The sequence below is a fragment of the Mauremys reevesii genome, linkage group 2 (assembly GCF_016161935.1).
Source record: "Mauremys reevesii isolate NIE-2019 linkage group 2, ASM1616193v1, whole genome shotgun sequence".
NCBI lineage: Eukaryota > Metazoa > Chordata > Testudines > Geoemydidae > Mauremys > Mauremys reevesii.
In genome coordinates this window covers 31,048,453-31,067,358 of record NC_052624.1, presented here as the reverse complement: position 1 = coordinate 31,067,358, position 18,906 = coordinate 31,048,453, and the positions used below count along the sequence as shown (strand labels likewise).

The following is an 18,906-nucleotide window of genomic DNA, read 5'->3' as shown; positions in this document are numbered from 1 at the left end:
AAGAGAAGCTCTCCCATCCGCATAGAGAGCATCTTCACTAAGTGCTACAGCGGCGTAGATGCACCACTGCAGTGCTGTAGGCATAGACAAGCCCTCAGTCTGAATATTCTCCTCAGGCTCCGCTATTCCTAGGACTTTCCTGCAGGACTTTCTCTGTGTCAGTTGCCTGCTTCCTCTGCCCCAGAGAGATGCTCCAAACCTTCCTACAACCTATAGGAACTTCTGGATAGCACGAGTCAGCCAGAATTACTCTGCATCTTTGGATGGCGGTTTAGCACCAGATCTTCTGGTGACTCAACAGAGGAGCCCTGCATTCCTATGCGGAATCCTGGAACCCACCATCATAGATCCCTAAAATTCTTCCCCGTCTCACTTACATAACTGATACCTGCCTGAATGATGGAACAAAGCCTTTGTCAGCACTGCTTGCTCTGGACAGGTATTGGGTTCAGCATGCGCTAAGAGCCTGTATTAAAGGGCAACAAGGGTGTATTTGTGTACACGTCTGAAGCCATGTTAGCTGGCTGTGTTTTAGCCTAGGGAGGAGGGTGTCATTACGTTAAGCTAATTTGCTTGAACAATGCAGCCTTTTTGCCCTTTAAGACAAAAAAGGGGGACAAGGGGGCAATGTGGCTGTGTTATCTGAATGGGATTTCAGGAGGTGCTGTTTTAAAAATAGGTTAATTGAGATGCTCAGTACACCAGAAACACAGACTATGACTGAACTGGGAATAGCTGTGGCATTCAGGCCATCCTGGCATGTCTCCAATATCTCAGCTGAACTGATTCAGTTTTAGTCTGGCCTAGTGCTGAATGTCATGGCCACCATAACAGCCATTATCCTGTGCTGAGTGGCTCCATCCTTAATGCATTCATAAGACACATTGATGCTAGTGCCTAGTAAATTGTTTCATTTGGTTGGTTTTAATAGTTCATGTTTCCCTCGAGAAAGACAGACAAGATGTCGGCTTCCCTCCAGCAATCTGCTGTGAGTCTCTTGCCATGTCCAGTCCAGAAAGACAAGGTGGGTGAGGTAATATCTTTTTTATTTGACCAACTTCTGGTGGGGAGAGAGACAAGCTTTTGAGCTCACACAGAGAAACTTGAAAGCTTCTCTCTCTCACCAACAGAAATTGGTCAATAAAAGATATTACCTAATCCACCTTGTCTCTCTAATATCCTGGGACCGACATGGCTACCACTACGCTGCATAATTACAGTACACATAGTTCTGAGTCTGGTTCTCCGTGCACCTGGATAGCATGGGGTCTGTGTTTTCCCACTGCTGGGCTGAGAGCAAGTGAGCTGGCTGAGGTTTGCTCTAGTTAAGATGGAATGATATTGGTTGGGTGGGTGAGGATAGTATGTTACAGGGGGCGGGGGTCTGCCCCTTACAGAATGTTTGTCCTTCCCTTGGCAAAGAGGCTTACAAGTGAGGAGTCTCCGACTTTCTGATTGTCCCTGGAGTCCTAGGGGACAGTGGTGGAAGAAGGACCTTCTTTATCTGTTTAGCATAGTATTGGTGTCAGTTTCTCTGTGATCTGTGGGCTTTGCCACAGTTACCCAGTACCCTGTGACCCTCCACATTGGAGTATTGCAATGTGCTCTGTACGGAGCTTCGACACGCCGCTTGTGTAAATGCTACAGCCAGTGCAGGAGGCAGAGGCTTTTTTTAGCGGGACAAGCCATAAGGTGCATCCTTAACTCAGTGCTTCAGAGACTGCACTGGCTTCCTGTTCACTTCCTAGTGCAATTAAAAGTATTGTTACTGATTTTCAAACCCTGTACGGTTTGGCGCCTAGCTATCTGTGGACTGCTTCTCTCCCTCTGCTCTATTGAGATCAGTCAATGCATTTGCGATAAGAATCTCGAGATTTGAATGTCCAGGAATAGTGGAAGGGCATTTTCAGTGGAGGGCTATTGACTCTGGAATTTGCTTCCCTCATTGGTCTGACAGAGCCTGGGTCGGTTGACCTTCAGGTCCATCTGTTTTCCCTGGCTTTTCCCTGAGAGGATGTTCACAGCATATTGTGTTTAATGAGAAATTCTGCTGCATAACCTATTCAGTTTTAGTTAATATCTGTTAACTAGGGAGTTGGCTGGTTGTTTTCAATTTTTTTTTAATTCAGGTGCTTAGAGACAGTTGTGATAAGGGCAATTTTAGAAATTTTAAAAATTAAAATAATTTTTTTTTAAATTATTATGGCTGCCATCTAGAATAAAGTGATCCAGGACTGATCAACTAAAACCAATCCTGTGCTTCTAATGGCTTTGCGTTGTTGCTAACGCTCACCTTTTAAATCAGGATTCTTGGGTTATTTGCTGTGTGTGTATTTTTAAGCCCCAGCCTCTGGAGTCCTTTGATTATGTGAAGAGCTCAGCTTTCTTTTAAAATAAAAGTAAGTTTCTAGACCCCATAATTGCAGAAAAAAAGCTTGAAAATGTGGCCCAAGTGCACCCTGTAGGGTAAAAACCAAATAAATAAAAAATACCTCAATTTTTTTTTAATCTCATGGTTTTAAAGCAATCTCATGATTATTGGAGCCTAATGTGTGATTTTTGTTAACACTTTGGGTTGGCATTTCTACTTATAGCAACTTCTTCCTACTTCAGATGACTGTTTTGTCCTGGTCTTAGTCTCTGTGCACCTTACAAGACTGACGAATTAGGCAAAATTGGTGCACCCATCCTTGTTCCCTATTGTGTGTTTTTATCAACAAAGTCTACTATGAGCCCTTCATCCTCTTCATCCAGAGAGGGTGAGTATAGTGTGGGCATTTCTACTGACATGCCATTGCTTGATAACATAGCTCGCTGTCATTCATATTTCCTTTCATTTGTCATCCATGTTTCTCTAGTCAGTGACTGAAATGCAAAATATAATACCTAAATATTCAAATATAGGACACATTATAATATAGACTTCAGTGGGAATTGGCTGATTTCAGCAGCTTGTAGGACTAAGCCCTTGTAAATGGGTTTCCCCTTTACCTCCTGGAAACCCTGGCTGGTAAGCCCTGTGGGTGAATTAAACAGCATACATAGTTCACCAGGTACTGTCAGCAATGTCTTCATTATCATTTGCTCCCTTTGCCCCAGGTACAATACTAACATGGCAGTAGTTAATAGAAACCCCCCTTCAGGCTCCATGGCTCATCCTTTTATCCTGCTTGCCTTCTTCTCCCTGCTATTCATCTGGTGACCTAATTACCTCCTTAGCCCATCAGGTTCTCTACAGATACAAGTGATCCCTTCTCACCTTCCAAAACCACTCCTACTCTAACCACACCCAGTGACCAGGATGCAGGCTCCCAAAGGCTCTCTTTAGAGCTGCTAACAGCCCATAAGTTTCAAAGCAACATAATGAATGTTCTGAGAGGAATGTTTGTCTCACATTTGGATACTAATTTGTTGCTGTTTAAACTCAGAAAACAGCCATGGTCTGTAATGTTAGGGTTGGATGGGAGGGGAATAGCCCTATGAAAGTATGTAAAAGGCACTTTGCTTTGGAAGCAGCGTGCAGCTTTCAGGTCTGTGCTGTAATAGCAGCATAGTGCCAGATGGAGTGACTGTTTATAGCCTATACAACCCAAGAGGGAAAAATTAATAACCTCATTATCAAGGCATGTGTCCTAGTTGCAAATTCAGGCCATTAAGGCACAGGCACACGCTTAGATTATGCAGAACTGCACCAGCCAGGTGGAACTTTCTAATAGTGCTTTAAGTCAAAACGTGCCTCTGAGAATCACAAAATGCAGGGGATGAGTCTGTAGTGCCCTCCCCACTTTCAGAGGGTGAGGCTCATGCTCCCAGCTATCTCCAGTAGCTGGCGTGTAGTCAATGGACCATTAGATCCACTTCTGTCCTACTGACTTTTGAGTGACTAGTGCTCATGGGGATGCTAGCAGGGAGAGACCTTGGTCTGAGATTATAGGGACTGCAGCTGTACCTATTCTCTGTGCAGCGGATATAGGAACCAGAAAGCTCCTTGCACCCTCTCCCCTTTTGAGGGCCTATACAGAGATCAGGGACAATCAAGCCTACGCTGTTCCAGAAAGTGTCAATGGCATGGATTTTCCTGTGACTGTGGCAATAATAAAGAGGTGTCTGGATTAGGAAAGGGAGATTCACTGGGAGAAAATGGAGAGAGTAGGATGGACCATAATAGCAGTATCACAAAATCCTACATCAATTTGGGGATTCTGATCATTTTATTTTCTGGTTTAGGTGTATGCCTTTGCTTGGTTCACATTTCAGATGCTTAGAGTTCCAATAGCCTCTTCTGTTCCAAATGCAAAATTGGCATAGCCAAAAAAAAATTAGCTAAATTGCGTGAGGCTGGCTCAGTCAGAAGAAGAGAGGCTTCCAAGGAACATGCAGAGTGCTTGGTGCAGGAAGTAGGGTTGGTGAGTCAGAAGGTGGTACTTCCTGTGGAGTGTGTATGGAACAAATGCCCCAGCATGTTCTTAGGAAGCATTTTGTCACTAGACAGCTCATGTGGATGAAATGTAAAGCAGCTCTTGACGGCTGGTGGTCATTAAAGAGGCACTTGGGCTTGATCTTCAGCAGTCATAAATCAGCATAAATTCCAATGAAGCCAGTGCAGCTCTGCCAATTTACACCAGCTGAAGTTTTGACACCACACTCCACAAGAGTTAGGGGATTGACCTTGATCTATTGGCCAAATTCCAGCTCAGGTAATTACAATACTTGCTACCTGCCTAACCCTACTGTAGTTTCAGCTGGCTATGTTATTCCCCACTTCTCACCCTAAACTTTGGGGTAGTGTTCCTGTGCTCCAGGAAACAGCTTCTGCATTTCACCCCAGTAGCAGCTATATTTTAATGGTGAGTGAAATGATGTCTGCTGATAGTTTACAAATGAGTCAATTATGCTTTTAGAGCACTTAGGAATGCTTTGGGATGAAAAGCATTATGTAAATGTAAGATGATATTATTTCTAGATCTCAAGTTTACTCAAAATGGAGCCAAATTTCTGTTCGTGGTGTTTTTGTTGTCAAGGACAGATTGGAGTGTATTTTTGTTCTCACTGGTTTTTTCCATGCAAATGATTCCCCTCTGTTAAGTCCAAAATTCAAGGGCATGTTTTATTTACAAAAATGACTTTCAACTCAGAAAAGAGGCCTATTGGCTGCAATTTTTGTAAATCATTGCTTCTGAGGTGAGCACTGAAGTCTGTCACTTAGCCCATGCCAAACCATGATACTTTACCACTGTGTCTGTTATGAGAAACCAGGCAATGAATACAGCTTTTCAGCTTGATTTTTTTTTTTAAAGTTTTGTGAGCACAAGTTTTTTCCTGCATTTAACTATGACTACAGCTGTCTGTGAGTGCAAATGATCGTTTCAAGAGCTCTCCTTATCTCCTTGCTCCTGCCGACTGACACCTATGCACCTACAAAACTGGAGAGCCTGGTGAGGCCCCTTTACAAATGTTGCTTTTTATTCTAAAAAGATCCTATTTGCTTTACTGAAATATTACATCTAACTATGTAATTGTCATGGATCATGATCAATCAAATTGCTCTGATGTCTGATGAAACACATCCTAACAGGTGTTGAGAACATTACTGTATAAGGTACTGTACCTTATATAGGTTAGTCTGTAGAGTTCATCTGTTGTGTCTCACTTGTGTCAGTATCTAGCATGAAATTCCACACATGCCTTTTATTTAGGAAAGAACACAAAAGTATGTTATCTTATTCCTCTGGAATTTTCCACAGTTATTTAACATGTTAGTTTAGGCATAATTGGTTTGAGGGCTCTTGAAATTTATATCTCAGAAGTTCTTATTTACATCAGGCTTAGAGTAGTTAATTTCACTTGAGGTAAACGTGAAGCATTAGATTGCGAACGTACCTAATCCATCTCTCCTCCCCCATGACTAGAAATCCTGTGGTTAAAATAACACAGCCTCTATTCAGAGCACAAACTTAGAGCCGCTAGCTGAAGCAGACTTGGGATTTAGAGAACTCTCAGCAGATGAGTCTGTTAGGGTTTTGGTGGGGGTTTTTTATCCTACTTCTGATCCATGAGAGGAAACCAGGATCTCTCCTGTTTGCATGCAAGGTAAAAATTTCCTGCAATCTGTTTATATATATATATATATATCTGTGTGTGTGTCTGTGTGAAAACTGCAAAAATGTTGCTACTAATAGAGCAAGAAGCATTTGGCAAATGGCTTCACAATCTTTAACTGTTAATCTGGTCTTGTGGCTATTTCAATACAACAGGAGTGAAATGATGAAATGATAAGCTTACATGGAGAGAGGAGAGCAGCACTGATTCTCTCCCTGTCACGTGGAAAAGAGGCTGAGTGTTTAAGGAATAGATAAAATAGGGTTTGGTGCAGTAACAAAACTGGATTTTATTCTGTTCAAGTCAGCCTAATGCTAAACTAGAACCTGATTTGTTTTGCTGATGTTAAGTACAGTCCACTCCCAGGGTTGTCTGATCAGTGTAATCTCCATGCAAAAGGCTAAAGCTGTGCACTCTAGGATCACACTGGATATGTTTACAGTGTATATGTTAGTGCTGTTAAATAACAACAGAGCTATTATTCTGGAGTATTTTTGATGCAGTGTTGCCAGATAATTAAGTGCCTTTATATTTGCTGTGTTGCTTTCAAAGATACGGTGTAGTAAAAAATCATTATCTCTTTCTTGAAACCCTATTTGATTCTGAAATCAGGCATGAAACGTAGTGCTCCAAACAGAGCTTAAACTGTATTCAGAGGTTTGAACTGTACAAATTGTACCTGCCCTGCTTCTCCTCCACAGTTTAGATTATCACAGATCCTGGGCATGAAATCAGTCCTTAGGGTCTTCGTTCTTGGAAATCAGTGGTCACATCATCTGAAAATACTGGCAGTGTCCATTACTGAGATAATTGCTTGTTTAATTTTTTTTCATGTTGCCACTCACTAGCCTGCTCTTTGTGTTCTCTCTAACTGCACACAACACCAAACAAATGCTGTTACAGGTGGCACTCTGAATCCTCCAGCCCATCCACATTTTGAGGTGCTAACTTTCCCACTGCCCCCTCTCTTCCAGTTCATCCTTTTTCTCTGTTTGATAGCTGGTAGAGTGGCTTCAGCCTGTGGGCTGTATTCATACAGTAAGTGGTCATCACTTGCCCCCACTATCCCCAACATGCGTCACCTCCCACAGTACGTCCTGGACTCCACTGGTCCTAGGGAGAAGCAGTCCTGAGGTGGGTAGCAAAGTCAGGTTTCTCATGCCACAGACTATGCAATGCCACTATAAAGCCATTAGGTTGGCAAAGCCACACACATCTTTAAAACTGACAGTGCCTCTTTGTCTTGTAGAGAGAAATGCAGCTTTATCACTCCGTACCACCGCTGGCTTTGTGGTATGGAACACAGGGAATTATAGTGAATACACATGCACAGCTTTTAATGATACCCATGAACAGTAAGCCATATTAAAGAGGCAGCCAAGAGGAGAGTGAATATTCTCAGGACAAAGAAATGTGGTTAGGCAGCAACTATAAAATTTCAGTCTAGAAAGTCAAGCTGATGTCATTTTAACTTCACAGGCTAGTGCCAAGAATTGTAAGTTCCGTATCAAGATTCAGAGGAAAAAACCCCCACATACTTACAATTTGTTCATGTGGAAAAATGAACTTTTATGGAAGATATTTATGGGAACCTGCCAGAGGAGTGTGTGTTGTATTATTTTTTTATTGATGATGATGCGTATGTTCAGAGAACCAGTATATTTTACTGTAAGCTCCTTTACCCAAGAAAGGAGAAGCTCAAATGTGCATGAATGTTATGAAGGGAGGATGGTTCCAGCAAAACTAGTTGATAGCATTGCCAGCCTTTCTCTTTTTCTACTGTTTGAATGTTGTTATATATACAGCACCATAGATGGGCATGGTGCTGTAACAGATGAATGCAGATGATTGAAATGTAAAATGGAGGTCCTGACCACTTGGAGTCCCACCTACTTTCCAACCTAGGTAGTTAGGTTCTTCCAGTCTAAATGCCCTCAGAGTGTCAAGTTGTTGGGCGTCTTTCATTTTCTGCCCTATCCTGTTGTGCACAAAACTACACTATTGAGCAGCTGCTGTGCTTCACTGCGAAGTGGCTGTGTACTAGTGGTGAGTAAATTCATGTACAGAGATGATTTAGGCAATGCTGCCAAACCTTCAGCTGCAGGGGGCCTTGGATTATGGGGATCCCAGCCCATCAGAGATGAGTTGATACTTGTGACTTATGTTCCAGTGACATGCTTTGTGGCGAACAAACAGCTTCTCCCTCCCCCTATTTAAGAGGACATCTCCATCCACCATGCCCCTAACTCCATTTGCAAGCATACATACCCATTCTGGACACATTCCCTGTTGCCCTCATGTGTTTGAACCCTCCCCTGGTGGAGGCAATTTGAGGGACAGAATCCTGTATGATCTGACCTAGCACAAAGGAGCGCTGGCTTTGAGGCTGAATCGGTTACTGCTTCTGAAGTGCTCTGAGATGCTCATGTGAAAGCTATTGAAGAAGAAATCATTATAGTATATTCATTATTAGCATTGTTTATTTACCATCTACTGGGTGAATATGGTGCTCAGGAAGGTGATGGACTAATATAGCCATTGGATTATAGTCCAGGAATGTGATCAACATTGTGCCTAGTGCAGGCATGAATTTTACAAGCTTCTTCACATGGCTCTAGAAAAGCATCTCACCCCTAACTAGCAACACTTGCTGTCCCAGTCCTTTCATTGTTAGTAGTAAACAGTGCAGTAGCTGACACATACGACAAACATCTCTCAGGAACTAACCTGACACCATCCAACTCATTTTTTATTTCTAACCCAGTTGGGATTTGAACCCAGCTTTTACAGCACCGCTTACCCCAAATAGTTACTCTTTATATTTGGTTTGCTATAACTCATTAGGTTATTGCCTAAACCAACAATTACTGTAGTACTGTTATTGGGGATCTGGTTGGAGAGTTGGTATTTGCTGCACAGGGCCGCCGGGGGTGGGGGGAGGCAAGTGGGGCAATTTGCCCTGGGCCCCGCAGGGGCCCCCATGAGAGTTTTTTGGGGCCCCTGGACCGGGGTCCTTCACTTGCTCCGGTGGCCCCCGAGCTTCTTCCGCTCTGGGTCTTCGGCGGCAATTTAGCGGCGAGGGGTCCTTCCGCCCCGGGACCCGCCACCAAAGTGCTGCTGCCGAAGACCCCAGGCCCCCTGAATCCTCTGGGCGGCCCTGTTGCTGCAGAGTAATGGACATGAAGCTAATTCTGCCGTTCCTCACAGAAAAATGATGGCTCTTGTGCAATTTATCTTCCCAACTGGTTTCCACATACACCTCTACCTTGATATAACGCTGTCCTTGGGAGCCAAAAAATCTTACCACATTATAGGTGAAACCATGTTATATTGAACTTGCTTTGATCCACCGGAGTGCGCAGCCCTGCGCCCCTGGAGCACTGCTTTACCGCATTATATCCGAATTCGTGTTATATTGGGTGGCATTATATTGAGGTAGCGGTGTACTTATGAATTAATTGTCTTTAATTCTTACAGATCATTATTTGTTGTTAATGATACACTTTAAAATATAACAAAGAGTCCTGTGGCACCTTATAGACTAACAAATGTATCGGAGCATAAGCTTTCGTGGGTGAATACCCACTTCATCAGACGCATGTATTCACCCACAAAAGCTTATGCTCCAATACATCTGTTAGTTTGTAAGGTGCCACAGGACTCTCTGTTGCTTTTTACAGATCCAGACTAACATGGCTACCCCTCTGATACTTGAAAATATGTTTCATATGTTCCCTGTCTTCTGACACTGGGGCCCAGGTCCTCGGATCTGCCGTGTCTGTGCTGCAGGGGGGCAGGGTTTGCAAAAGTGGTTTGAAGCTACCTTTATAGTTCCCAGATCTTGAGGCTGCTCAGCACCATGGCACAATTTAGAGCAGGGTCATGTCTGCTCTAAGTTGCTCAGACTGCCCAAGTCTCAGGGGCTGTTCCAGCTGGGCAAGGATTGCCAGGGCATGGGGCACTCTAGCCATACCTTTTTTCGCACCCACACCCCTTCCACCATGGACCGGAGGGGAAGATAGCATAAAGGCCACTACCCCAAACATACTCCACCTGGTGATTCCCTCATGCTAGAAGATTATTCGGGCAGCTTGGTCTGCCATCTGTACGGTGGCTTTGTGCCAGCAGACTGGTACAAAGAACTGCAGCGGGTGTCAGAATCTGTTCCTGTGTTATGCTCAAACCGGTGAGATGGGGTAAGGGAAATCTGTGATGAACAATTCAGATAACAGCAGAAAGGATTTTGTCTCTCAAGGAATACAATCTTAGGTGACAATACAATCTCTTGTAACAAATTTTCTTGATGTTCCAAACAATATGTTTCTATATAAAACAGATCACATGCTATAATAGGCCTCATGTTATCTTCACACACCACCACTAAACAATGTGTACATTTGAAGATGTGAGACCCTTAACCCTGAAGTTTATAAACTTCTTTAATACAAAAAAAATTCTGATTTGTAAGACTTGGTTTGTTTTCTATTGGTTTGTGATTCAGTTCCGACTGAGGAGTGAATAGAAGTCTGGTAACAGAGAGAGAACAATATCTGGCCTTACTTTTTGATTAACAGTAGAAGTAGATGGATAACTAATTATTAGACTCCCACTAAGTGGGTGCTTTAGGTATGTACTTCATTCTTGTGAGTATGGGTATGTCTGCACTACAATTAATAATCCTCAGCTGGCCCATGCCAGCTGATTCGGGCATACAGGGCTCAGGCTAAGGGACTGTTTAATTATACTGTAGATGCTCAGGCTGGAGCCCAAACTCTGAGAACCCTGCAAGGTGGAAGGGTCTCAGCGCTGGGCTGAGCCTGAACATCTCCACTGCAATTAAAGAGCCCCTTAGCCCAAGCCCCGCGTTCCCAAGTTGGCTGGCATGGGCCAGCTGCGGGTGTCTAATTGCAGTGAAGACATCCCCTCAGTTACTTGTGTATATCATACCGCTCTGAAATGCGAGGCACACTGTGAGCCGGTTGTTTCATTGTGTGTCAAATACTTTAAAGCAGAGGAGGCATCTAGAGGCCGAGTCAGGGAAGTTCGGCGAATTGCATTGCTAGTGGTGCTGGGTGAATTTAGGAAGGAAGCAGCAATGAGGAACAAATCACTGGTCATGAGCAGTCAGTTCTTAACCAGTGCTGTCCAACATCCCAACTCCTGGATATCCATCAGACGTGTATCTCCTGGACTGTTGAAATTACCTGGTATGTCATGATGGTATCGGTGCAATGCAAATGTAGTTGCACAGAAGCATGTGTGAAGACCAGGGGTTGATGTACTACCTCTTGTTTGAGAATACCTAAATCAGTAAAAATAAGAGAAGTGACCCAGAGCCACAAAACTTAGGGGATAGTTCTTTATACTTATTTAATGCCTCCCTCATCCGAGGGATGACTTCAAAGTCAGATCGGGTGCTGAATCTAGGTGGTGTGAGGGGAAAGTGGGTGTTTCACCACTTGACAGAAATAAGGCCCCTCCGGGAAATTCAGATCCAGATGCAGGTTTTGATTCTGAACTCTCCTAAAGTTTGGGCCCATTTTTAAAATTAAATGTATAAATTGCCAGAGACTTACATAGGGAAAATATAAGTAATCGAATAGAATATATGCAGGGCTCTAATCACATCAAAAGCACTGGAGTTTTGGTGCCTAGTCAAAGCCTTTTGATACAGAAATGATATTCCCTTTTACTTAATAGTGTGGCGCCTTGGCAGTGTGTTCCCATTCTCTCTCTGTCCCTCTTTCTCTTCTTTTGCAGATACTGAAGCTTGGCTGTTTATGCTCTTGGCATTTTCTACCTGCAGGGAAGAAAGTGCCTCCTTTTGTTAAACCTCTGATGTAGTCTGATGTTAAACTTTGCACTGTGCTGAGCTACACTGCACAACTCAGCGCAGTGCCCAAAAGGGAGCCCTAGGAGCCTAACAAACATAACTCTTGTGGTTTCCATCCCTGTGCCACACACAGATCACAAAGGTTTTTTAAAAATGAAAATGTACCTAGAACTTCCAGTCCTTCTAGCATCAGGGGCAATCATCAAGCCATTGTCAAAGAGCTGCCACAACACATGATGGAGCATAACTTGGCATGCCTCCTTTTGCCCCGTACCCGCCCCATGCACACTCAGAGCGTCTAGTTCTGAGTAGGGACTTCTGCAGTATCCATTGTAAGTTAGCTATCATCTGTGACAGCATTTCACACTAGTGGCTAAATGCTCTGTTTACGTACACCCAGGGCAATTTTACCAATTTAGACAGGGTTGAAAAGGGTGTATGTCAGCATAGAAAGGGCTTTATTTACTGTGTACTAAACTTTGCTGCAATCACTCATATATACTTCAGTGCAAAGTAGACATTTAAGATAGAAATACTGTTGTCAATACTGCGTCTTGAAGAAACACAAATAGCCTCCTCCCTGTTCTTTATTCCATGCTGAAGATCTTTCTCTCTCTCTCACACACACACACACTTTTCACGTGTTGAAACAGTCTACTTTTAACTCACATAATGCACCTTTCCTTTAAATATGAATCAAGACAAAATATTGTCGACTAAGCCAGTCATATTTTACCCATGTTATTTTAGTGGATCTCATTTTGTAAAAGGTCTGAGATCTTATTGATACGCAGATCATGCCAAGGGGCTGCCACAATCACAGTGCCGAGTGTCACACAATCTCTGAGTTGATTTTTTTTTTTGTTGCAAGTTTTCTATTGGTATTATTGCTGTCCCAGAAATTTAATGTTCTAATGACTTCCAGGAAGAGGAATTGTTTTGGTCCACGGTCAATTATTTCTGAAGACATGCAATGCTAACAGCATGGGTTCTTTTTCTCTTGTCATTAATAAGCAGTAACTCTTACAAGCTTGAGTGAAAATACAAACATCTATATCAAATATTTGTTTTAACTTAAAATAACTGAATTTTTAAACCAAATTTGATTAAGTAATAATTCTCCGAGAGGGATCATCTAGTGTTTTTTCCACAGGGTCAGATGACTACGTGAGGCACCTCAATAAATGGCCTGATTTAAAAAATGCTCAATACTCTCAGCTCTCATTGAAGTCAACACAAGCTCTGTGTGCTCTGTTCCTTGCCTAAAAAGGCCTAGATTCACAAAAGTATTTAGGTGCCTAAAGCCTGATTGAGGAGCCTAGGTCTGGTATTAGGTTTCTAAGTCCCAGTTTTAGGCTCCACTGTGATTCACAAAACTCCCACTGAAACTTGTAGGCACCTAAGCTCGCTTGGTGCCTAAATTGTTTCAGCAAAAAACTTCCTAGGCACCTGTGTTTTTGCAAAAATGGCACAGGCTCTTAACTCCAAAGAGGGTCCCAGGTTGTGAATTGCTAGCAGAGAGGCTGCAGGGAGATCCTTAGATCTCCATAAGAAAGGCAGGGCTTAGCAAACACCCCTCTGGTTGGCGTCTGCCACTGATTAGCTTAGGCAGCTCCCTGCCTAGCATGTTGGCTTTTGTGAATTTCTGTCCTGCTTTCCTTGATTTTACTTCCTCAATCATCCACCATTTTGATGCAAACAAGCAGTGACAAAACCTCTGCAAACATAGATTTGGGGTAGAAAACTGACTCTTCACTTTTAAATGGTAGAAGAGAAGGAAGAGACTCAGGATTATGATCCATCACCTAGAATTCAGCCTCTTCTTCCTGTTCTAGGCCATTTGGGTGTAGTCATTATGGCAAAGCAATGGAAAGAGTCTGTTGCGTCTCTGAATCTTCTTTTGATCTTGTCCTTGTGTGGTTTTGAGTTCTTTCTTGTTAATTACATCAGGCCAGATTTCCAGTGTCATCAGCCTGCAATCTGTCAAGTCCCTCTGAAACCTTCAATTGCTTCTGTAAACCTAGTGTTTTTCTGTAGAGTCCCTTGTGTATAAAATGCGCTGTTGAATCAAAACCCTTCTTGTACTGAGTGCAAATCCCAACATACTTATGATAGTTTTGAACTAACTGAAGAGATGCATCCTCCCGAGAGCTCCATGGAGTGTTATTGGGGAAAGGTGGGGTGTCAGTCATCCTTTTCATTCAATCAACCCTGAGGCTGATGATGACTGCAGAAGCATTTTTGAATTTGCACAATGCACTGTAACACTGCATTATATATTACAATTTTTTCCCATAAGGTTAATATATTGTGCTGAATATCTAGACCACAGTAGTTCTCATCCTTTTCATTCTATTTTCATTGATGGAGCAACTGCAAAATAACTTTTGTCATACTGTTCTCTGAATTTCTGGATGGCATCTGCAGCAAAACGGATGCAATGTTCCACAGTTTAATTTCAGATGTAGAATCAATACTTCATTACCTCAATCCATTAAGCAGAAACACATTTTTCCCTGTTTGGGAAGTTGTAGCCATTATACAGCCATTCCTCATGTTCAACCAACCATCCTGCATTAGTGTCAATGTTGATTCTTTAGGCTCTTCCTTTAATTTTCCGCTCTGTCTTCACTTGCGTCATGTAGTAGTGGACTTGTAAGTTTAAATCTGTCCAGAAGAATATATCCAGGGAGAAGGGCTTCAGTTATTTCTTTAAATTGCTATTTTGTGCTACATTATCTGAACAGTCCCTTATTAACACAAACTAAGCTTGGAACTTTTCTATCTTTTCTAGTTTAAGTCTTTGCCTTTCAGTTGTTTTTATAACAGTTTCCAGACCAAGAGCATGTTAAGGAGAGCTGGCTGGAAATCACTGTGGTCATGTGACTCCCATAGTGCATCACAGTGGTTCAACCAAGGGGTAGAACTGACTACAAGGGGAGCTGTAAGTGCTCAGCACTTCAGAGAATCAGGCCACTCGTATTTAGGTGCTTAATCTTAGGCATCTATGTTTGAAAATTCTGGCCAAGGTGTTTAAAATTAGAAATCCAAAAAAATTGAGATTAGAAACCATTTTTGAAAATGAGGCCTCCACCTCTCAGCTTAATTTTCCCCATCTGTAAAACCTGGATAAGAATAGTTGCCTAAGGAGCTGTAGTGATTAATTCTATAGTGTCTGTAGAGCACTATGAACATGAAAAGCTGGATAAGGGCTAACTATTAATTATTGTTACTTATTAACTACAAATACAATGTAGTCATTCCAGTCAAACTGAGACTAAATTATACAAACACAAACCCAATATACGTATATATCAGTTTTGCTAGTCTCCAGATAGCGTCTAGCATCAGTCTTGGCACTATACGTTGTTTATACCGAACCATGGTTACTTTAACTGTGTAAGTTATTTAATATCGTTTTGTCAGTCAGATAAGTAAATATTTTGAACAGCTCCTGAACTCCGTAACAAGCTACAACTATTCTAGCAAAGCATATTGCTGACCAGCTCTGAAGGGATAAGTTGCCCTGACTTATACTCTGTGCAACCTCACTAAAGTTAATGGAATTGCCCATGGTGTAACTTGGGGCAGTATTGGCTCATGGTGGGTTTTTTTTTAATTCCTAACCCTTTTAGAACTAATAAGATGAACAAGCCAATTAAAGGTGTTCACAACAGAGCCACTTTCCTTCAGTTCCAAATAGTATATTGCTGTGAGTCAAATCCTCATAATCCTCTTATCCTGAATCAATTGTGTTGGGGGGGGGGCTCTGCAGCATTAGGGATGGACAGAATCCCTTCATGAGTCGCTATTACAGCCTCAGTGTTTGGACTCCAGCATGGGCTCAGATACCACAGAAGTATAGTATGAGAGCGGGTTTGGGATCTGTATAGCTGCAGATCCTCTGCATAACTGGGCACCCGTTCCACTGCCTTTGCCTCCCACATGTCCATGATGGAAGGATGGATTTGTTATGAACTCCATTGCCTGCTAGTTTTAGTGATAGGCCATTGTGCTTTTGAAAATGCACCAGTTAAAAAGGCTGATGTAAGCTGTGCATCTGCAGCATTCAATCTACTGTGTGGTTTAGGATGTATTTTATGAAATATTTCTTGATATTTCCTATGACTATTTGAGTTTTATTTCTTTCAGGATTCAATGCATTATACCAGTTCACTTCCCTATACAAAGGGGATCATATTACAAGCAGGAATGCTTAAGTAAAACCGTCTGAGCCTTTCCAACAGCAATTTGTTTTGGAACTGAGTGAGTGAGGAGGAGGAGGGGAAATGGGAAGACCACCAAGACTTCATGTATGAGCAATGCTATTCCACTCTTTCAGTGAGATGTAGTCTGGGCAGCCTGCAGATAGGGGTTGAGTCTGCTCCAATTGAAATCAATGGCAAAACTTTCATTGACTTTAATAATGCAGCACTGAGCCCCAAAGTGTTAATTTAAGGCCTGATCTGAAAACTACAACCAGGCATAGAACTTTCTAAATGACTAGTCCCATTGTCTTCTGGGGAACTATTCCCATTACTAAGGCTATGTCTACACTGCAGGGCTGCTGCAGACATGCCGTTGCAAGGTGCGCAGTGTAGCCGGTGTTTGTCGTCGGGAGAGAGCTCTTCCAGCAACAAAATAAAACAACCCCAGTGAGGGGCAGTAGCTTCATTGCCAGGAGACCGTCTCCTGATGACGAAGCGCTGTCCACAGGGGCGGCGAGTTATATGGGCCCGTGGGGCCCAGGCCCCACCAATAATCCAGGAGCTGGGCTCAGCCCCACCAATGTTTGGGCCCCAGGCCCTGTGCTGGGGGTCCCCGCATTGCTACACCCGGCGCTCTCACTCACCGCAGCGGCAGCGGCAGCTCCCGGGAGGGGCCTCAGGAGCGACTGGACTCCCAGCCCATTGGCTGGGAACCCCAGCCAATGGGAGCTGCCGGGGGCGGTGCCGGAGCTGCCTGGCCGCGCCTCCACAGCAGGGAGGGGGAGCGAGCCACAGGCAGCGGCTGAGCCCTGGGCATTGTGAGCAGCAGACAGACACAGACGGTGAGCTGTGGGCAGCCAGACACACACACACAGCCGGGGAGGGGGGGGTTGGTGGGGACAAACACACACAGCCAGGGGGTTGTGGGACAGACACACACAGGGGGAGGGACACAGACAGACAGAGCCGGGGCAGCCAGACACACACACACACAGCCGGGGGTGGTGGGGCAGCCAGACACACACAGCGGGGGCGGGCAGACAGACAGACACAGCCGGGGTTGTGGGACAGGCAGACACAAGGACACAGCCAGGGGTTGTGGGACAGACACACACAGCGGGGAGGGGGACAGACACCTGACACACACAGCGGGGTGGGGCAGCCAGACACACACAGCCGGGAGTTGTGGGGAAAGGAGCAGCAATGGGCACCCCAGGGCTGGTATAAAATACACAGGATGGGGGGGAGCTTCCTGAGGGCACTATAGCAACACCCCTCACAGAGCAGACCCAGGTTGCAGCTGGCTCCGCCCATCACAGCCCCCTGCCCCACAGAGACCCACACAACCCTCTGCCCCCTCGAGAGACTCCCAATGACCCCTGTGCCCCTGTCACTCCTCTCCAAAGAGCCCTCCCCTTTGTGCCAGCCCACTCCCCTCCCCCACTGCCTCCCCTCCTCCAAAGCTCCCTACAATCTCCCCCTTTGCCTTCCGCCCCCCAGCCCAGCCCATTCCATTGGCCGGGAGGCTCCCAGTCTAGTAGCTAGCAGGGCCCATGGGAGCTGCACCTGAGGCAGGGTGCCTGCCTGCAGATGCAGACCTGCCTGGCTGTGCCTCCACAGCACAGGGAGGGGGAGCCACAGGTGAGCAAGCCCTGGTCATCATCATCATCACAGGCCCAGTAATTCTCTGGATATTTAATTTCACTGAGGCAAAATGTGTGCAATTTTATGGGTTGAATGATTGAATGACATAATACCCACCTGCCTGCATTGTCCGTCACTAAGTCCAGTAATTTTGTCAAGTGTTTGTTGCACAACATGGTGGTGCCTACCCCTACCTTGTGCTTCAGGGGGTGATGGGGTCAGGGCAGCCTGTTATAGAACTACCTGATTAGTAATTGGATATGTTGGCTGGCATCTTTTTTAGTAATTGGATATGTTTGCTCCCCCTGATGTTAGAACCTGGCTACACCACTGGGGAGGGGAGCTTCCTAGACCTGTGCAGCTGGGGCTTAGGTGAATTTTGTGATACTGTGCCCCTTCCCAGCTACCACCCTGCAGTCCCCACTTCTGCACCATGCTGGGCAAGGGGCAGCCCCATCCCCAGTGAGGCTATGGTGAGGGGTGGCAGCAGGGGAGGCCATACGTGATGGCAACCTCCCCCCTCGGTACCCACCATAGGGGAGCCGAGTGGGCTTTCTGGACCTGAGAGGGACCCTAGGAGCATGTGCAGTGAACTGCGGGGGAGAGGAGGGGTCCCTCCCCTGGAGCTTGCTGCTGCCAGGGAGGGTGGAGGGGAGTCCTCTTTGGCCCTAGCCCTGGGGCAGCCTGTCTGCACCCCAAGTTCCTTATCCCCAGCCCTGCCCCAGAGTCCTCACCTGACCGGAAAAACACGCAACTTAAATTTGGTGGTCAGTTTAGAGTATCATAGAATATCAGGGTTGGAAGGGGCCTCAGGAGGTCATAAGGTCCAACCTCATGCTCAAAGCAGGACCAATTCCCAATTAAATCATCCCAGCCAGGGCTTTGTCAAGCCGGGCCTTAAAAACCTGTAAGGAAGGAGATTCCACCACCTCCCTAGGTAACCCATTCCAGTGTTTCACCACCCTCCTAGTGAAAAAGTTTTTCTTAATATCCAACCTAAACCTCCCCCACTGCAACTTGAGATCATTACTCCTTGTTCTGTCCTCTGCTACCACTGAGAACAGTCTAGATCCATCCTCTTTGTAACCCCCTATCAGGTAGTTGAAAGCAGCTATCAAATCC

The 18,906-nt window shown here is 44.6% G+C and overlaps 1 protein-coding gene across 9 annotated transcripts in view; it reads left to right on the top strand.

Moving 5' to 3' along the window:
* Window positions 1-390: 390 nt before the first annotated feature.
* Window positions 391-18,906, top strand: part of JCAD (junctional cadherin 5 associated) — a 90,058-nt gene continuing 71,542 nt past the window's right edge. For 3 of the 9 annotated variants that reach the window (XM_039524217.1, XM_039524214.1, XM_039524215.1), the window contains exons 1-2: window positions 391-439; window positions 2,614-2,759. The gene's annotated coding sequence lies outside the window, so the exon portion shown is untranslated. Of the gene's footprint in view, window positions 440-2,613; window positions 2,760-4,607; window positions 4,698-4,724; window positions 4,848-5,191; window positions 5,436-5,972; window positions 6,091-18,906 lie in introns of those variants that run through there. The other 6 variants (XM_039524220.1, XM_039524222.1, XM_039524219.1 and 3 more) reach the window with 6 other exon arrangements.